The sequence below is a fragment of the Sardina pilchardus genome, chromosome 18, assembly GCF_963854185.1.
Source record: "Sardina pilchardus chromosome 18, fSarPil1.1, whole genome shotgun sequence".
NCBI classification, from domain to species: Eukaryota; Metazoa; Chordata; class Actinopteri; order Clupeiformes; family Clupeidae; genus Sardina; species Sardina pilchardus.
In genome coordinates, this window is record NC_085011.1 from 25,229,345 (window position 1) to 25,250,437 (window position 21,093).

At 41.2% G+C, this 21,093-nt stretch overlaps 3 long non-coding RNA genes across 3 annotated transcripts; 1 reads left to right on the forward strand and 2 right to left on the reverse strand.

Moving 5' to 3' along the window:
• Window positions 1–4,370: 4,370 nt before the first annotated feature.
• On the reverse strand, window positions 4,371–7,491 carry LOC134064104 (uncharacterized). The gene is made up of 4 exons (XR_009936247.1): window positions 7,159–7,491; window positions 5,805–5,874; window positions 5,557–5,595; window positions 4,371–4,588 (listed from the first exon to the last, which is right to left on the reverse strand). It is a non-coding gene; the product is annotated as an uncharacterized LOC134064104 (long non-coding RNA).
• A 2,093-nt stretch (window positions 7,492–9,584) lies between these two features.
• Window positions 9,585–14,592, forward strand: LOC134063997 (uncharacterized). Its single transcript, XR_009936229.1, has 3 exons — window positions 9,585–9,789; window positions 13,146–13,201; window positions 13,399–14,592. It is a non-coding gene; the product is annotated as an uncharacterized LOC134063997 (long non-coding RNA).
• A 709-nt stretch (window positions 14,593–15,301) lies between these two features.
• Window positions 15,302–19,871, reverse strand: LOC134064193 (uncharacterized). Its single transcript, XR_009936257.1, has 5 exons — window positions 19,414–19,871; window positions 17,512–17,603; window positions 17,045–17,285; window positions 16,720–16,827; window positions 15,302–15,437 (listed from the first exon to the last, which is right to left on the reverse strand). It is a non-coding gene; the product is annotated as an uncharacterized LOC134064193 (long non-coding RNA).
• Window positions 19,872–21,093: the final 1,222 nt, after the last annotated feature.

Below are 21,093 nucleotides of genomic sequence, written 5' to 3' on the forward strand. Positions count from 1 at the left end.
GTTAAACACATGTTGTATATTATTTATCACTCAGAATTACATTTTCATGCAGATCCAACACCCACCTGGAGAGGGAGTCATTATCCTTCAGTTTGATATTTCCTGTTGGCTTGGTTTTCTGTGTCATTTACCAGCCATCATCTTTCTCTTTTGTATCTCTCCAAGGTCTCTCTTGTTTCAAAAATATCACAGCTTTTACTTATTTAGAGAAAAAAATAACTCTCATGGATGTGAAAAGTCACACCTAGACCAGTGACTACACGGTGATGAGTGTCAGACAAATTGATACTGGACAGTTTGACACATATCTTTACCACTCCCTCAGGCTTGTCTATCTAGGAGGCTGATATGTGGATACTTGTAGGAAGGTGTTTAAAGAGGACATAGAATGGATGAACTGAGTATTGTACTGTGATCTCTGATGTTTAAATAGTATATATTCAACTTTGATGTATAGAAAATAAACTCAATTGCAATTTTACAAGCCCAATTAAAACCTGATATTTAGGCTGGGTATTGAAATTGTCCTTTTGAGTAAATGGCGCCCTCTTTGGCAACCCCAATTGAACTTCAATGGCTTTGCGATATTTGACATTTTAGTGGCTATTTCTAAGTTCAAGATTTTCATATGAAGCCATGGCTCATGTTCATGATAGCGCTTTGGTTATGCACAACCTCTCCTAATTCATCAAAAACCAAGACAAAGATTATTTCCATTCTATGCCACCTTTAAGTTCCGTTTACAGAGAGAAAACAGAAGCATACTGTATACAGTGTCATTTAATATAAGAGGTGATGAGGTGGGGTCTGTTCTCTGTAAAGCAGACTATTTATTTTTATTTGTGATGAGTCTAAATTGGCCTAAGAATGACCTGTGCCTTACATCCTTGAAGTTAATGAGAAAACAATTACCTACTTCAAGAACGGTTGCAGTTACCTTGTCAAAACAAAAGCCTTTCAGTTTAACTCATTTAAAATAGGTCCCTTGATACCACGCAAGAACTCAAATGTAGCCCCCTAGTCAGCCATATAGGCTACTTCCTTAGTCTGCATGGAAGTACTGACCCATTAAAGTTTTATTACCTACACACTGAGGTGGTTTTGCAACTCCCCCCACATTACAGACTAATCTGTCAGACTGTGAAAGTGAATACGCTCTGACTCATTAAAGGTGTTTCCTTTTTTTCTTCTTCTATTTTTGTAACTGTTGCCTTCAAATGTCCATTCCCTTGAATACCAGGCCGAACATGAACACAGTGCAGTTGTGCCTGAGACTGGTGCATGCGGTGGCCAAGCAGAGCTCAATGAAATCCCCACCTGAAAGAACAGAAGCCGCTCAGAGGCTCATTTCACGCAGGTCAGGTGTGAAGGTGGACACAGTAATTGCCCCATAATGAAGGCTGTGTTTGGTAGGTGTTTTATTGCTGGAGACAACAAAAGTCAGTCAAAGGAGGACAGAGCTCAGCCTTTTCCTCACTGGCCCGACTGCAAGTCTTTGAAGTCCTTGCAGCGACAACAGCTATGGCAGGCCACAACCTCCAGTCAGTGCTTGGCAGGCATTCAAGCCCTGGTGGGTAAATCCACCCCTGACACCTAGGTGCCGGTTGATCTGACTCGGTGTAGTGCTCAGTCCAACACTGTCCATCTCCTTTGAGCAGGGGGTGAGAAGTGACCTAACGCGGCCACTGCCCTGCGTGTGACTGACGGCTCCGCTGCTGTTGCTGCCAGAGGTCAGCATGGTAAAGCTTGAGCTCACACTGCAAACGGGGCGACACCCTGCTCAAAGAGCTGTGAGGTCATTCATGTCTCTGGACTACAACATATGCAACATATTAATATGGGGAGCATTTTGAAACACACACACACACACACACACACACACACACACACACACACACACACACACACACACACACACATTGACATAAGTACTACTTTAATGTCCTGTGTCATGAATTCAATACTTACAATCAGTTTCATTTGGTGAGTGAGATTTTTCATTTTTAACTCACTTTTTAATCTTTTCACAATTTGAAAATATGTAACGTTTGTTTCTCTTAGTGTTAAGAAGGCTTACCCCCTAATTAACCAAGCACGCCTTTTACCATGCTGCAGCAGATGTTAGTCCCGGGAAAAGACACAAGCTGCACTGTCCTTTGATCACCACTGAGAGGCAGTCTCTTGTCAGTAAGCTCTTTCACAGAATGAGGTGAGTATAGCCTTTATGGTTTTATTTAGAACACAGAATGTTTATTATTTAGACATTCATTTACTTATAGGTTTTTGCTTTATTATCAACCAACTGCTTTTTAGGTAGGCCCCCAGCAGATATGAATGTGTCTTATTATGCCCTACAAAAATCATTCCATTAAACCCCTATTCTGCTGCTGGAATAAAGATCAGTAGTAAGCATTTTGTCGGAAAACAAGACGAGAGTGCCCCACTAAAATAACTCCCATGTGTATGTATACAAAGTTATGGTTAGTATCCAATTATAAGAACCATATGCTTCTGTTGTGGGATGATGTGGTGTGTTTATGGGTATTCTGTTGATGTTGGTTTCTCTTGAGCATGTGATTTCAAATCTGACGTCTTTATTTTGAGCATGCAGAGTGCAAATCTTGGAATGGCATGTATGCCTGCAGGCATCACAATTAAATTACACGTTTTATGTTATTGCAGTGAGGCAGTCACTTGTCAAGAGATGCCTCCAAATATATTGTTAGTGTGTGATTTGCGGCAGAGGGACCAAGGGTATGCAGCCAGTCACATTGTGTCTGTGTTTCTGGTAGTATTTGGAATAGCAAATACAAAAAGCTGATGTCCCTATGGGTGTGCATTCACAAGCTCTTAAATGGACAGTTAAATTCAAATATCCAACATGGGAATGTATCAGGCACCAATAAAACTCTATTGTTAGTCTGCATACAATCCCACTCCAAGAACCAAATTCTGTATTTGCCATAGTTTCCACACATTTTATGAAAATCGTCCCACATTTCTGCGCATGTGCATGCACAGAATAGACATATGACTGATTACTCAACTGACTTATAACTCGGAGTGTGCGGCATCTCTCTCTCTCTCTCTCTATCCCTCTCTCTCTCTATAAGCTTTAAACCTAGACGCCTGCACCTCGACTTTGGTGTGCGTTTGCGCCTCTCCTACTCAGTCATCTACAGATTTTTCATTATCTCCACACACGCGAATTTTTTTTTTACAGGATGGTAGGGGAAGATTCATGAATATTCATTAGGGAACTGCCGGTGAATGCGCTAACGTTCTGAAGAATGCTCTAACGTTCTGAGAAACCATGGTAACCCCAAACTGAAACGTCAGATCGCTGTGTTTTTTTATTTACAGTCTAGAACTAGAGTAGACTATCGTTGGTGTATTTAAAGCAAACTCCCACATGACAACTGACACTTAATTATTTATTTTTTTATCCTCCTTGATGGATGTGACACATCACCTTCTACGTGACAACGGACAATTCAGTGTTGTTTTCTGGCTTGGTTAATGGATTTGATGATTGCCGTCAGTGTTTTTGGAGCATATACGTAGCGGTGCTTACCCTCTCTTGCGTTGTGTTAGATGAAGCGTTGAATTTCTCCTCAGACACGCACTTTTGTTTTGAGAGCTAGTTTGCGTCCAGCTAACAGTGGTGAACTATTACACTGTAAAGCTAAACCAAAATAAACCAAACAAAATGGTCTATTATATGAAATGAGATGCCTCCAGTGTGAAGGTAGCCTATGCATACAAGCATATTATTACTTCAAACAGGCTGCTGCAGACGTGTGTAAGAACTTACCCTAACATTTCCCTACGACTAGCAGAATGTCACCAATAGACGTCGCTCATGTTATAGGAAAAAAGCCTGACTCAGGGAAACTAATAGCTAAATTAAAAAAAAACCTATGGAATTTGTTTATAGATTAAGCAAGGCTGTAGTGGAAGCTAAACACAAGTAAACATAGTTTACCTGCACTAGGCTACACAAAATACGTTTTGTATCAACCAATTAAAATGAATTCATACATTCAATTCAAGAAATGATTAAGTCAAAATCTATCATGTGAAGCGCCTTGTGGTTTTACAGCCAAATACCTTCATTTTGTGAAACAGTAAGCATTAAAATATGGGGTTTACAGTACATGAAATCAACTCTGCTACACTACAGCCTACAAGTTATCAATCAGTTACAAACTTTAACTCCTTCATGCAATTCCTAAACAATAGAAGACATTGTCACCGGCACCTCAATGCTCAATGAAATAAGTACATTTATAGACAAATACATAATAAATACATTGAGCAGATAGGCCTAATAAAAGTAAAATGAAATGCAACCATAAATAGTGTCAAACATTTTTATTATTAATTAATATTTAGGACATGCTTCAAAACACAGATAATCTTCAAACCAGACCATTTTTTTTCTTAGTTGGAAATAACAGTAGCCTGATCTTTTTGGGTAGGGATGCTGACAGTTAAAACACATTTAACTGTTTTTCCTGTTTGCTGGGCTGATTGAACTGCTGTACTGAATCAGAAGCCGCTGCACAGGGCATGACTCTCACAGCATCTGTAATCATACAAGCATAACAAAATGAGTTACGTTTTGGAAGCACATTAAGTACATAACTACCTACTTTAACTGAATGTCAGCAACATGAATATCAAGGTACTGCCACCAGCAGGCTGCTGTACTGGTGACACAATCCACCACCTGTAACAAGACAGCTACACTGGGTCCGCAAGTGAAGCACTCTGTTCGCAGAGCGTGACAATAGTTTTAGAAGACTAGTCTATTTTTTTTCTAGTGTAAAGAGTTCCATTGATTACAGTGTTGCAGCAGATGCTCTGCAAACAGAATGCTTCAGTAACGGTGCGGTCACACGCTTGCGTCCGCCAACGTTCGTCCGTTGTTTTCCCATTCATTTTAAGCCGCACTGAATTGTGGGTCCGATGCGTTGCCTGGGATATGTTGCCTCCGTTAAAAAGTTGAGAAATGTTCAACTTTTGACGGATCGCGTAAGCACTAGCCAATGAAATGCAGTTTATGCAAATTTTCAAACACTGACAAACCAATCAGTACGCGTTTATGGAAATATGCTGCTGTTGATGAAAATGATGCATACGTTGGCGGACGTAAGCGTGTGACCGCACCGTTATGTGCACCGTGTAGTCTTCGGGCTAATTTTGGCCAGTTTTGGCCGACCTGACATGTAGAGTCGGCCAGTGTCCGTCGGCCTTAATTACCAATCTGATTGGTTGAGTCTACCCTTTGAAACATCTAGGTAGCAGAGTTCACGCACGCGCAGAACGTACAATCGGTGTCGGCATCGCTTCGGTGTGTGCAGTGGCACTTTTTTGACCGACCAGGGGAGACGAGAGCCCGACTGATAGTCCAACTGCTTTTTTGCCGACGGTCGGCCGGTTGGGTTGGTGTGTCCAGGCCTTTAGATGCTGATTATAGAGCTTTGTAGGTACTGGAAATTAGGAATTTATCAAAGCAAAAAATATTGAAATATATCTGCAATTCATCCTTACCTGTAAAAGCAGCTGCAGAGGCCTTTAGTTATTTCCCTTCTGAAATAAAAAAATATGTTTATCATTAGAGAGCTTTTGAGGTAGAAGGTGGATTTTATTACAGCAGAGAAAGGCATTTATGTATGTTGACATTTACCTTCAATTCATCCTGAACTGGTAACACCAGGTACAAAGGCATATGGTTATCTTATATGACTAATGTGTGGACCAAAAGTCAAATAAATCAAATATAAAACTGTATAGCTTACTTTATTGGGTAGCAGGACATGATGAGAAAGGGTAGACCCCCAAACCAGACTGGACCCACTTGTGAATGACCTGTAATACATACACATAAATATGCATAACATTTATCATCAGGGAAAAAAGCCAAATATTTATCATTACCAGTATGACACCCCATTAAGAGATTTAATGATGACTGTATACGCCTCCGTTGGCTGCACACACACACAACACTGGAATTTACTCCGAGGGACGAGGGACGAGGCATGTGAATTGAATTGGTCCTGAGCCAGGATGTGCTAAGTGTGAAAGGAATTTGTGATGCACTGTAGCAAAGCGATGTTGTGTCATCATAAGAACAGCATTATATTGGGATCCAGAGAATATGGTATTGATCAATTTAGCTCCTCTTCCCATTTATTCTAAACTTTAAAAAGAGTCTGGTCTGCATTTTTGCAAAGCAAAGCGAAGATATGCATCAAGTCAACTAGTCAGCAACTTTCAGCATTACATGACCTCATTGACGGCAGTATTTCTTCATAAAACAAATGGCTTCGGTATTTGTGCCCTTATATTTTATGAAAGTTAACGAGTAATCTCTACTAGAGAAAGTCGCCTGAAAACGAGACGTATTAGATTGAATAGTAGGCCGGTTTCTCGCTAACCTGTACGTAAGGTAAGGGCACGAATCCCGAGGGTATTTCTTGCTGCCATCTAGGAGTTCAAAAAGTCTCAAATATGTCTGAGCATGTGCGTGACATGGGGCATAGCTTGCATTAGCTGCCAGAACTTTGTCGTTCATAATTTAAAATAACGTTATCTTATCCAGGACAGGTAAACAATGTGATATCAGCCTCCTTCCAAGAACGAAATGAGATGTAAACACATCCAAGTCTTCTGAAAGACTCCCGAGTCCAAAATCTAATCTTTCATTAACGTTAACACAAACTAGTTTTCATGACAGCGTAAAGTTATCGTTAGCCAACAAGCTAGCTGACGCAAACCATCTTGTTGTTCACAGGCAAACATAAAGTTAGCGTTCAACCAAATCAAATTCGCTTAATTTTAACTCAGTTTTGAGTTTAGCTTTGATTAAAAATGTAGCTTTGATTAAAAAGTTGGACAAGATTTAGCCAAAGATCCTCCGCTTTAATCCTCTCTGATTTAGCCCTGTCTAGTGAGCTAAATTAGCTTGCGCGAGCTAAATTAGCTTGCGCAAGCTAGACGTTGCTGCTAAAAGAAATATTGCGTTTGGTGGACACAGCACCTATATCAGCAAATAAACCTAAATAAGTAGGTAACTTGTGTTATGGAGTACGTTTTCAATGGATATACAAGGTAGCAGCTGAGCTAAATGCATAAATAAAGCATACTTACAGTGAGCCCTCAGTCACCGCCGTTTCAGCACTCTCCATCAGCGAAAAAACCGTTATCCGAGGGATCGGAGAAGTCGTAGCAGCTAACTGTTGTTGATAGTGGTATGAAGATAGTGCTACCAGCAGAAGAACCAGCAGCTGGCTACATAAATGGTGGCAATAGTGTTTCAATGTTCAGTACTTAAATGATTTCGACCGAATAACAACTGCCGGTGGCTGTAGCGTGTTTACATTCACCATAACTGAACTTTACTTTGAGCAGACTACACCTAGAATTTTAGAGCTGACTGGCCAATCAAAGACACGTTCCCTAATGAATATTCATGAATCTTCCCCTACCATCCTGTAAAAAAAAAATTCGGTCAGTCAAAGGAGGACAGAGCTCAGCCTTTTCCTCACTGGCCCGACTGCAAGTCTTTGAAGTCCTTGCAGCGACAACAGCTATGGCAGGCCACAACCTCCAGTCAGTGCTTGGCAGGCATTCAAGCCCTGGTGGGTAAATCCACCCCTGACACCTAGGTGCCGGTTGATCTGACTCGGTGTAGTGCTCAGTCCAACACTGTCCATCTCCTTTGAGCAGGGGGTGAGAAGTGACCTAACGCGGCCACTGCCCTGCGTGTGACTGACGGCTCCGCTGCTGTTGCTGCCAGAGGTCAGCATGGTAAAGCTTGAGCTCACACTGCAAACGGGGCGACACCCTGCTCAAAGAGCTGTGAGGTCATTCATGTCTCTGGACTACAACATATGCAACATATTAATATGGGGAGCATTTTGAAACACACACACACACACACACACACACACACACACACACACACACACACACACACACACACACATTGACATAAGTACTACTTTAATGTCCTGTGTCATGAATTCAATACTTACAATCAGTTTCATTTGGTGAGTGAGATTTTTCATTTTTAACTCACTTTTTAATCTTTTCACAATTTGAAAATATGTAACGTTTGTTTCTCTTAGTGTTAAGAAGGCTTACCCCCTAATTAACCAAGCACGCCTTTTACCATGCTGCAGCAGATGTTAGTCCCGGGAAAAGACACAAGCTGCACTGTCCTTTGATCACCACTGAGAGGCAGTCTCTTGTCAGTAAGCTCTTTCACAGAATGAGGTGAGTATAGCCTTTATGGTTTTATTTAGAACACAGAATGTTTATTATTTAGACATTCATTTACTTATAGGTTTTTGCTTTATTATCAACCAACTGCTTTTTAGGTAGGCCCCCAGCAGATATGAATGTGTCTTATTATGCCCTACAAAAATCATTCCATTAAACCCCTATTCTGCTGCTGGAATAAAGATCAGTAGTAAGCATTTTGTCGGAAAACAAGACGAGAGTGCCCCACTAAAATAACTCCCATGTGTATGTATACAAAGTTATGGTTAGTATCCAATTATAAGAACCATATGCTTCTGTTGTGGGATGATGTGGTGTGTTTATGGGTATTCTGTTGATGTTGGTTTCTCTTGAGCATGTGATTTCAAATCTGACGTCTTTATTTTGAGCATGCAGAGTGCAAATCTTGGAATGGCATGTATGCCTGCAGGCATCACAATTAAATTACACGTTTTATGTTATTGCAGTGAGGCAGTCACTTGTCAAGAGATGCCTCCAAATATATTGTTAGTGTGTGATTTGCGGCAGAGGGACCAAGGGTATGCAGCCAGTCACATTGTGTCTGTGTTTCTGGTAGTATTTGGAATAGCAAATACAAAAAGCTGATGTCCCTATGGGTGTGCATTCACAAGCTCTTAAATGGACAGTTAAATTCAAATATCCAACATGGGAATGTATCAGGCACCAATAAAACTCTATTGTTAGTCTGCATACAATCCCACTCCAAGAACCAAATTCTGTATTTGCCATAGTTTCCACACATTTTATGAAAATCGTCCCACATTTCTGCGCATGTGCATGCACAGAATAGACATATGACTGATTACTCAACTGACTTATAACTCGGAGTGTGCGGCATCTCTCTCTCTCTCTCTCTATCCCTCTCTCTCTCTATAAGCTTTAAACCTAGACGCCTGCACCTCGACTTTGGTGTGCGTTTGCGCCTCTCCTACTCAGTCATCTACAGATTTTTCATTATCTCCACACACCCCTGGCCCTGGCCTAACTGAAGGGTGTCTGGTATTTATATACAGCCACCTAATGTGTTTATTTGATATGTTTCATATTGCATTTGAAATTTGATTCATGTAAAGACATGCACAATATTGCAACATGCAAAAGCTACTTTATACTGTAGCTGTAAATCAGTGGAGCACTGATGGGGGGGGGGGGGTCTTAAGTTGGTGTCTCTTACTATTGTTAAGTATTTTGCTAATTGGTATTCTCTGTTAAGGGTCAAATCATTTTGTAGTTTGCTTTGTTTTTCTGTTGTTTCTGTCCAGTAGGTGAATGTTGATTATTTGTTTGGTACCTATTCCCCCAAGAGGGATGCCAGTGTCCTGATGCTGACCAGTAGCACCGGTTCCGCCACTTGCTTCCCGCTGGAGTCTTAGCACCAACTGGATGAGGGGACTCCTCTCCGTTTTGAATTCCTGGCTCTCCATGGCTTTGAAGTAATAATGATGTGGGGTCCTCAAATGCTGCCAGAACTTGAAGGTTCGCTTTTCAATTTTATTCAAAAGTATAGCAATACAAACGTCAACGCCCTCCTGACAAATGTTGTTATCAAGCACACAGAAGGGTGGAATATAACTTAGTATACCTTAAAGGAACACTTCACCATTTTTTCATATTAAACTACGTTATTCCCTTAACTAAATGTTACACCCTAAAAACTACCAGTATTCAAAAGTATCCGTCAATGCAAATGGTCACGGCCCACTGGCAGATGGTGTTAACAAGCACACAGAAAGGTGGAATATAACTTATTATAGATTAAATCACATCTACACTCTACAGGCATTCCAAAAATATATGATTTAAGCTACTTAAATTGATCTGTACACCCTAAAAACTACCTGTGTTCTAAAGTATCCGTCAATGCAAACGGTCATGGACCACTGGCAGATGGTGTTAACAAGCACACACAAGGGTGGAATATAGCTTATTATAGCTTAAATCACATCTATTCTCTGCAGGCATTCCAAAAATATATGATTTAGGCTACTTAAATTGATCTGTCCCCATGTTACACCCTAAAAACTACACGTGTTCGAAAGTATCCGTCAACGCAAACGGTCACGGCCCACTGGCAGATGGTGTTAACAAGCACACACAAGGGTGGAATATAGCTTATTATAGCTTAAATCACATCTATTCTCTGCAGGCATTCCAAAATATATGATTTAGGCTACTTAAAATGTGTTTTTTGTTTTATTTTTTACTTTGAATGTGTCACATAGCCTATGCCTGCGAATTAGGCTAAACAGCATTTTAAAAAGAAACCACTGACTTAGTTTTCATGAAACATACCTAACAACATACTAGTGCACTCATCATTGCTAAAACATCACCTCATTTCTCATAATATAAATAGGTATTAAAAATACAAATGTTCACCTCAGACATCCGTGGACTTGTGCATGCTCTAGACTCGCACACACATTATAATATCCCAGATAGCAAAACTGCACTGGGACGGAACTGGGCCACATGTACCACAACATTCGGCACGGATCTTTATAATGGACCTGATCCGGCGTCCAAACGCACATCGGTCCAAAATTGTTTTGAATCTGTTTGACGGATTTGCGGCAGATATGAACTTGCACTCGTCCAGGTCCGTCCCAGATAGCAAAACACACCTACCACGACATCCGGCATGGATCTGAATAGTGGACCTGATCCGGCATCCAAACGCACATCGGTCCAAAATTGTTTTGGATCCGTTTAACTGATCTGGTGGCAATAAGGGCTAAGACTGCTCCCAACAAACAAGATAACGTCCCGGCGATGATTCAGAGCATTTTAAAAAACGTATTTTGTTACTGCGACGTAAAAAGAGGAAAAATCGAATTTCACCCAACTACCTGTTCACCGTTTAGCATTTGAGCGATGTAGAGTACCGAAGTCAATCTGTCACGAAGTGTGTGGCGTTAGGAGACTGTGTATGTGAGTGAAACAGCTGTTAAGCAGTAACTGGTATGTTAGGAGACTGTGTATGTGAGTGAAACATTGTTAAGCAGTAACTGGTATGCAGTAATGATTTGCAATTCCGTCTAGTATTTCATGTCACACACTTATTTATCTTACCTGTGAATGCGGCTTGGAGATTGATGATCACGTCCAGAAGAATAATAATTGGTTAAGTTAGCTGGATATTTATACACGGTTAGGTCTAATACTTTCACGACTACGGTGTATTTCCCCCCTAATCAATTACTAAGTCAATGGTCATATCTGGTAATGTTGTTGTTCAAAACATCAGTGGAGTAGGTTAGCCTATAAGCTAAAATGTCCCAACCACATTGTTTGTTTCAAAATTCAAAACTAATATTTGCAATGCATGCTGGGAAGCAAACAAAGCAAACAAACAAGCAAACAAAGTAGGCCTACACAAAATATAATTAAAGTTATCAGAGAATGTCTAGGTTATATTTTATATCTAAACCATGAGGTTTATAAAGTCATAAAATTGTGATAAGCATCCTTAATTCTTCTGCAAAGTTTTTTATAGTGGTGACCAGTTGGGGATGTTGTGAATGTCTGCTTAAAGTCATATGTGATATGGGAACTGCATTGCAGATCCGTACCACACACAAGAAGCGGACCCGTACCACACATAAGAGGCGGAACCGCATTGCAGATCCGTACCACACACAATAGGGCTCGGGCACACGACTTGCATTCCAGGAATATTGCCGCCATGTTGGTAGCGCACTGAACGTGATGTCCATTCATTCAGATGCAGAAGACAAGAAGCAGAAATATAGTATTAGCTGTGCTGTGCCCGCAAAGTTTTCACGTCATGATCCCGAGCCCTATAAGCGGACCCGTACCACACATAAGAGGCGGAACTGTATTGCAGATCCGTACCACACACAGTAAGCGAACCTGTACAGGTCCGCTTCTTGTGTGTGGTACGGATCTGCAATACGGGTCCGCTTATTGTGTGTGGTACGGGTCTGCTTCTTGTGTGTGGCAGAGCCATAGAGAGAGCAGAGAGAGTTGCGACACGCTTTGATGTAGCCGCCACGCGATCAAAAGTTCCAAAAAACCTGCGCTGAATGGCTGAATTCCAGGAGGGTGGGATGTACTTCTAGATGCTGGAAGGTGTAATAAATTAACTCATTAACTACTGACCAAGAGATTGGCTGTAAATAGTTCCAAAAGTCCCATAACGAGGAAATAGCCTGGAAAAAGCACTGCCATTTTTTCCTACGGAGGTCTATGGGAGTGTCGCCACTCTGTTTTATCTACCGCTCTGGTGTGTGGTATACGGATCTGCAATTCATGGGTTTCATCAGGTCCCTTTCCACAGGTGTATAAAATGAAGCACCTTGATTATCAATGCAGACTGCATGGTGATTGATACACCTGTGCAAAGGGACCTGATGAAACCCATGAATACGGGTCTGCCTCTTGTGTGTGGTACGGGTCTGCTTCTTGTGTGTGGTATGGATCTGCAATACGGGTCCTTTTATTGTGTGTGTGTGGCACGGGTCCTCTTATTCTGTGTTGTACGGATCTGCAATACGGGTCCGCCTCTTGTGTGTGGTACGGGTCCGCTTCTTGTGTGTGGTACGGATCTGCAATATGGTTCTGTTTATTGTGTGTGCCACGGGTTCGCTTATTCTGTGTTGTACGGATCTGCAATACGGGTCCGCTTATTGTGTGTGGGCCACATCTGGCCCACAGTCAGATACCGTAGGTCCGCTACATACGGATCTAAAGGCTTTCATGCGGATCCGGCCCAAAGGAAATTGCTATCTGGGATGTGTTCATGTATTTGTGTCTGTAACTGTTTAGTTTATCCTCTCCTTTGTTGTGTCTGTTTGTTATGATTTTTGTAGTGGGCTCCATCAACTGTCCAGGGCAAGGTCGGTCTGTCCGGATGGCACTACTTGAGGTTGTCTGGTAGCCATAGCTGCTGCCCTCAACATTTTTGTGTTTTGAATGTTTTTTTTATGTTCCATGGTGAGGGCTATGGGGTGTGTTATTGAGCATGCTCTAATTTGTTTGTCATATGTACAAGCGGAGTAGTTTGCATTAATTATATTCATGAACCGGGTAAATTGTAATATATGTTTTCTTTCTCTTTTACAGACACTTGCCATTTACTGCCAAAGCTACCATCAGAGCACCTCTCCCTACCCTGCAGGACATCTATACCCGAAGAGTGCAACAAGGGCCCAGAATATTTCAAGAGACATTTCACACCCTGACCATGGACTGTTTAAACCACTGAGGCCAAGCATACATCTCTGTTTCCACATGGCTAAAACAGACTGAGGAGGAGTTTCTTTCCTCAAGCCATCCGCATCCCGAACACACATAACTCTTTAAACTACATTACATAGACTTGCCATACTGCACTTACAGTACACACACTGCACTTTGTACACCCTGGATCATTCTGTGTTAAATCAGTATCTCAGGTTTTGCTAAAATAATGTCTATATACAGTAGAATGGTTCCCAAAACCAAGGCCTGTGAAATATTTCTGTTCAAATCCTATATCTTCATATTATTACGGCAGGCTCGTTTTCTGCAAGGTCCTAGATTTGGGATAAGTGCATAAATCAGTAACATTAAGGGTATGAATGTCTTTTTGTACATATTTACATATTATGTGTTATTAATGCCAATATTTTCAATATGTAATGTGCTTGAAGATGTTAAAGGTTAAGCAAGGGAAGGGTGTGTTTTTTGGTAATTTTCATAGGATTAAAATGGTATGTAGAATAGCTAGTAGGTACTTATGTGAACAGCTATGTGAACGTAGCTCAGAGTATGGGCATTTAGTGTACAAAGTGCCAATGTTGTACCGTAGATACAGTCAAAATCATTGTTTTACCTCAGAGTCAAGAATGAAAACACATGGATATACAATGGAACCAAGTAAGTGTATTTATCAACGAATGAAACATGGTATATCATTGGCACTTTATACATGAAATTATCATGCCCAAAGATGGCCTCCACAATAAGGAATTTCTGAGAGTAAAACGGATACAAAATCAATTGTGCAAAAATTTAGGCCTACTGTAGGAAATGATCAAATTGAGTACAAATATTTGATTTAAAGGTAGACAAACCTTGAGCAAAATCTGAAGCACAGCAACTATTTTCCTGGATTTTGTCTGATTTGACAGAGAATGACCCCCCCTTCCTTATTGTTTAGTTATTTCTAAATACTTTCTTTATCCTATACACCTCTGCACAGGAAAGTTGTGCCGCTATAATGCCAGTTCTCTACATATTTTACAACAATGTCTCTGTATGTTACAATTTCTTGAATCCTTCACAGAAGGCTCAATTTTGTATTGTGATATTTTGTGATTGTCTACAGAAATAAAAATACTTGTTACGAATTTGTGTTGTTTTTAAGTTTTTGACATCATTTTGGCATAATTTTTGATGTCATATTGATAAAAAAAAAAAAGATGTCAATGTCACTTTCATTGTAGACCAGGGGTCTCAAACTCAAATGAGCTGGGGGCCACTGTAACCAACATCAACTGGTTGGGGGGCCGCACCCCCCCAGCAAAATCACGTTGAAAAGTCGTTGAAAAGACGTCTTGTCAAGTCGTCGAAACAACGGCCCAGTTTGGTTTAAAAGTGAAAGGTTAGATGACGTCTTTTCATGGTCGTTGAAAAGACGTCTATGGAAAGACGCCTTTTCAACGTTTAAATTTGGTTGAAACCACGTCTTGTTTAGGTGCTGCCATGGACCTATTTTCAACCAGAATTTTGCTGTTATATATTAATTTATAAGCCTATATTATCCTATTATAGGCTTTTAAATAATGTGCATTAAGCACTTACTAACTTTACCATTACCCATACTATTGCTGTTAAAATACGCCTATATTATCCTATTATAGGCTTTTAAAATGTGCATTAAGCATTTTCATTTACCAACTTAACCATCTAGATGATAAATACATAATCTAATAGGCCTACATTACAATAGCAAGCTAGGCGTAAACAAACAGTCAAACAAACGTTATCCATTTCATTGTAATTTTATTTAATTCTTGAAGTCTCCGCCACCGGACCGTCCAGGTGCATCATGTTTAAGATGATCTGCCTCAGCTCTCCCGATGTCACGGTCAGCCTTGTTGCTCCATTTTTCACCGCAGCTGAAATGACAGGAAACATTTTCATTAACAGTGTTTCCCATACATTGAGTAAAATGTGGCGGGCCGCCACGAAATAATGTTCTATGTTGTACGATTGAAATTATTTTTAAATCATGTTATCAATTGAATCACTTTCATTGAGCTGCGCGCACGCAGCTTTTTCTTTGCCCCAATGAAACCACTGCCTCTGCATGTGCATTTAACAAAACATTAACGATTGTTGAAGGATTGTTGTTGCCACATACGGCGAGCTAAACTGCTATTAATTCTGCTTAACATGCGGCGCAAATGTGTTCAAAACGGCGGCATTCAAGTGAACTTTTGCTAACGTCTCACAACGTAGCCCACATTAGGGAGACTAAACTAAGTTATGCATTCGAGCCGTATCTCTAAGCGTTAGAATAGTGTAACGAAGAGACTCTTGTGTGCTGACCGGCCCGCTGGCCGGTGAAGTAGCCTACCCGATCCAACGCTGCCTCCACAGCAGCTTACGAGGAAAACCCCCTGACTGGGAAGCGACAATCAGTCCTCACTCCTACATCCCCGGCCTTAGCTAGCGTCTCCTAACCCTCTCTGGCTTCACCGCGGGCAGCCCTGAACACGCAGGTGTTATCAATTACAATGTACAATTCCAATTCACATTGATTTCCCCCACAGATCCGCCCCCACACAAGAGTCTCTTCGTTGACACTATTCTAACGCTGGGAGATACAGCTCGAATGCATAACTTAGTTTAGTCTCCATAAAGTAGGCTACGTTGTGAGAGGTTAGCAGAGTTAACTTGAATGCAGCAGTACGGTGTACATTTTAGGACCGTACAGCAGCCGTTTTGAACACATTTGCGCAGCATGTTAAGCAAAATTAATAGCAGTTTAGCTCGCGCGAGTCTCCTCGTTACGTTTGGATGTCGAATTTCGCATGCTAACAGGTACTTTTCTCTTCCGCTGTCGTGAATGAACAGCTGACAGCGCGGCCGCATTTAGAAGGCGTCACGACGTGATTATTTCTGAGATTCTGATATGTTTTCAAAACTGGAATTTATTGTGCATACGTCATGGTTGAAAACTTATCAGAATCTCAGAAATAATCACGTCTGCAGTCGTCTTAAAACGGCTACATCAAGTCAAACCAGACCGACATAAAAAAAACACACCTCCAAAGTGTAGTTTTAGGTTGTTTTGGATAGAAGCGTCTGCTGATTGACTAAATTACCAAATGCGGGGGGGAAAGGAAAATGTATAGCACACTAAAGCATAGGGAAATATAAATGTATTTCACTCACAGCATTAAGGGCCCTGTTGGTTGTGGTTAGCGGAGGGAGGTCCCAGGAAGAGGCCACGTTCTGTACCCTTCCCATTTCTTCAGCTGATAGGTTTGATTCCACCTCCAGCTTGAAGATGGAGAGCATGAAAGAGATACATAATGGTTAGACAGTGTGTTAAAAGTTTATAGAATCATAATAGTGGGTCCACCAGTTGACTCCTCAGTTTTTCTAAAATCATTATAAAATCAAAGACCCACAGTCTTTTGGGGGCAACACACAAACAACAAAACAAAATAAAAACACAACATAACATCAAACATTAGTATTTTCTATGTAAACATACAATGACTGTTTCTCTAATGTCCAGGTCTGCACAGTCCTCCAGGTTTACTGTAGCCGTGTCTGGGCTCCCACGAAGCAGTATGGACAACCACATCACAGAGTCCAGACAAGCAGGGTCCTCCATGAAGGAAAGAGTGCCCCACAATTCTCCCAGCCACAATGAACATATCACTGAGAAAGGGAGAAGCTGAGGGGACCAAATGACCAGGCTCTCCTTCAAAGTGGTGTAACAATGGTGTTTGCTGTTTCAAAAAAAAAAGACAAAAAAGCAAAGTTAGAATAAAACAACTTTGCTTGCTACAACACTTAGAAATAATAAAATTCAGTACATAGTGAACCGTACACTGTTCAGATTCTTCAAAGTCATCCAGCAGTTACTTTAGCTTAGAATAATGGCTTCAAACACATTTTGAGACAGAACTTGAAATAATAGATGAAAATGGTTTTACGTAAAGTTTTTTTTTTTACCCTGAGTAGCATTCACCATCTGACAGTACTAGCAGTTGCAGTTCTGGAAGTTGATGGTAGATCTTCCAGGGACACACTTAAGAGTTGATGTGCTGAGAAGACAAATGAGCAAAGGCTTTAGAAAAAGCAACAGTTACACAGAAAAATGACAGGAATCCCAGACCTCAAAAGCAGCGTCTAGTAAAAACACGCTGGAAGTGTCACTTCTTACATAACCAATTTCCAAAAATAATCATTAAACACAAACCCATCAGAACTTATTGACACAGTCTATAACACAGGAGGAAGAGGGAGACACACACACAGACCAGGAAACCAGGGGACACAAGGGACCACAGGGGATAGTCCAACAAGGGGGTACATAGCTTCGGCGCTACAATACAATCACATAAACAGACAACTAGTTTCCCCTACCTTTCACTTTAAAATACCAACATATTGCACAACCTGGGCATCTGAGCCTCGACAATGTTGACCACTCTGTTACTACTCTGTGCCAAATGACAGTCAATAAATAGATAGATATTACTATCATTATTATTCATAATAATAATAATAATAATAACAACAACAACAATAACACTATTAACATGCTGCACAACTGGTCAACAGGTTCTCCACGTCTGGTAATGATGACTGCTTGCTATGAACCATAAACAATAAATGGAGAGTGGGCCTAATAGCGATTCTGGTATTTAAAATAGTCCTGTTGGCAACAAGTACAAGTTGTTGCTACCAAAATGCTACAACAAAAATGAAGTGGATAACAGCGCGCTGCTTGTCTACTCTAGTCTAGTGTATCTAGCATAGACCTAAAAGAAATGGACAAACAGACTCCGTCGTTCTCAATGAGAGGGGGCTGAAACAAAAATGTGTTTCCTGTTCATCGTACTGCGCAGACTCAAACTCATTAGCCTGCTGTAACTCGTCTGATAGATCGAAAACCTCTGAAATTGTTAACGTTCGTTTTTTAATATTATTATTATGTGTACTTGCCTCTAGGTAATGCTTTACCATATCAAACAGTAGGCTACCGTAGGCTACACGCATTTTCACTGATCTTGCGAATGACTCTCCGTCATGGTTTTCGTGCAGGCTCACTCAGCTTCTTATCCAAACATTACGGGCGAACGTTAGCTTCCCTACAACAGACATGCTAAAATACTTCTTTACGGGAAACCAACGTAATATACGGGGAAGAAGTGAATTAATTTTGCCTTCGATACCCTATATAGAATACACAGAAGCTATAAGGGAGACAAAGGGCACATGCTACATGAAGTTATGGGATCGCAAAAAAATCTGAAATCTATGGCCGTCCAAGGGAGTTAGCAGAGTGTTGATCACCAGCTCATTTCGTGTTTCTACTTCCGGGAATATGCCTGCCCCCTTGGTATCTAGCAGGACGGTGGAGAGATATCCATGGTTACAAAGGACTCTTCGGGACGGGTAGATCTAGCCGCGAAAAAAATTCAAATTTTCGCGCTACCTTTGTGAACGTTCTAAGCAGGTCCACGAAATCATGCGTGTTGCAATCAGGTTCCTAACTTCCTACGTTACCACAAACGGCCCTAAATTGTGTTGAATAGATCAGACAGAAAATACTTTCCTTTCATAGAGATAATTACATAGAGCAATTACAAACGGGTTTCAAGTCCGACTACATTATCAGCGGTAGAGTGAATTAACACAGAAGAATTTCTCCACTCAAGTAAAACTAGCCCAGGACAGGTTAAGTTAGCATGGTAACATACAGATCCTCGATTACTCCGCTGTCCGCTTTAATCATCTCTGATAGCACTGTTGATGGTGTTCAGAGCATTCGTCTCGTTTTGGCAAAACTGACTCTCGATCAAAATGTTACATTTCTACTTCCTAAATCATAGGCATAAACTCACTTACCTCAGTAGCAGGTTCCATCTTCACGCTGTTCTTCAACGGCTTCAACTGACTGTGTGTTTCAAACAAAGTTCGAAATGGGCTCGGCTACGGCTTCCCGCCTCCGTTCCTCTTGTACATGCGCAGAGTTCACTCCTGTCTCCTTTACGTGAACATTTATGTGATTTTTTTTTTTATCAGAATTTTAATTACTCATTATTTCAATGACTGATTTTTTTCCATCTGAATTTTTCCTCTGATTTTTTTTTCAGAGGGGAGAAGGCTAAAAACAGAGTTGTCCGTCCATATCAACTGTTGCCATGAGTAAACAAACAAAAGTCACACACGCAGTTAACGGCAGCCAAGATGGCGGCGCCGGGCGCCCGTAGAGTTCGCGGCGGATTTGGGCAATCCCCGGGGGGGAAAGATGGTCGACAGGAACGATAATGTAGTCCTAGGTAGACTATAACTGATAATTTACACCAGGATTTAATTAGTTGATATGTGGTCTGAAAAAGGACGTGCTAAAGACGTCTTTCCTTAGACCAAAATGGGCCGGCCAAAACAAGACCATTATTCTACGTCTAATTTTGGTTGAAATCAGGGCCATGACGGACCGACGGGATTTAGCCCAAATATCAACGTTGAAATGACGTCGTGTGCTGGGGGGGCATAGGTTGCACCACCCCCCCCCCCCCCCCCCCCCCCCCAAGTCTGTGGTTTACGAAGGTGTAAATATAGCCTACCTATCTAATCAGCATATGATGTCTGGATGACAACTACCTCGAATTATGCACCTCTCAGTAAATACTGAATGTTGAACATATTTGAGCAGTTTTACTTTACTTTTTTTGTCCTTTCCCCTACATACGAAATTAACAGCAAAACAGTAAAATGTAACAACAGTAAACTATGGCTACGCCTACTAGGCTACTAACACAACGCTTTTGTATACAATGAAGTAGCCTGGTCAAATCAGTGCCTGTCAAGTGACTTTGTAGTTTTTCAGCTGTCTGTACGGGGTCCAGGACACTATCATCTCAATTACCACTGGCACCTCCATTATGTTGGGCAGAGGGTCGAAGCATGGTAGCCGCTAGAAAACACTGTCGTTCACTCAAAAGACGCACCTTCACAGACGCACCCAGATCACTGTCAATTACGATCGATCATAATCTCCAAAAGGCAGACATACTTCAGAATCAGATATGTGAATAACAGACCCAAGACCTCATGAAACGTGATTTTTTGTTTCAACATTTGATGTATTTCTGCTTCAGTTTGTGCAAAATGTCCTGCATGCATCGCTTTCGCGTCATTACAAACCGCACGTCTCCTGCGTGTAGTTTAATGAGGGGGCTAGTTCGTGAAAACGTTGCTTGAATCGAAACACTTGATGTCTAGCAGGTGAAGTCTAGGCTACAAATGAGACTTGTCACCGTACCTCCCGTCTGTTTTAACCCGTGTAGTTTATCGCATAAAAAATACCCTCAAGGGGCGACTTAGGCATTATTATTTTGACAGAAAGTTGCGGGCTGGAACATGTTGCAAGTAAACAATTGCTAATTCGTGTTGCTGTCACGAGCCTGAGCTATGGTAGCGCAGCCATAGAGCCCAGCCCGCGATTGTTACAAAATATAAAATGCCCAGATGCATGCGCGGGCCGCACTAACATTAAGCTTCGACTTCAGGCCGGGGGCCGCA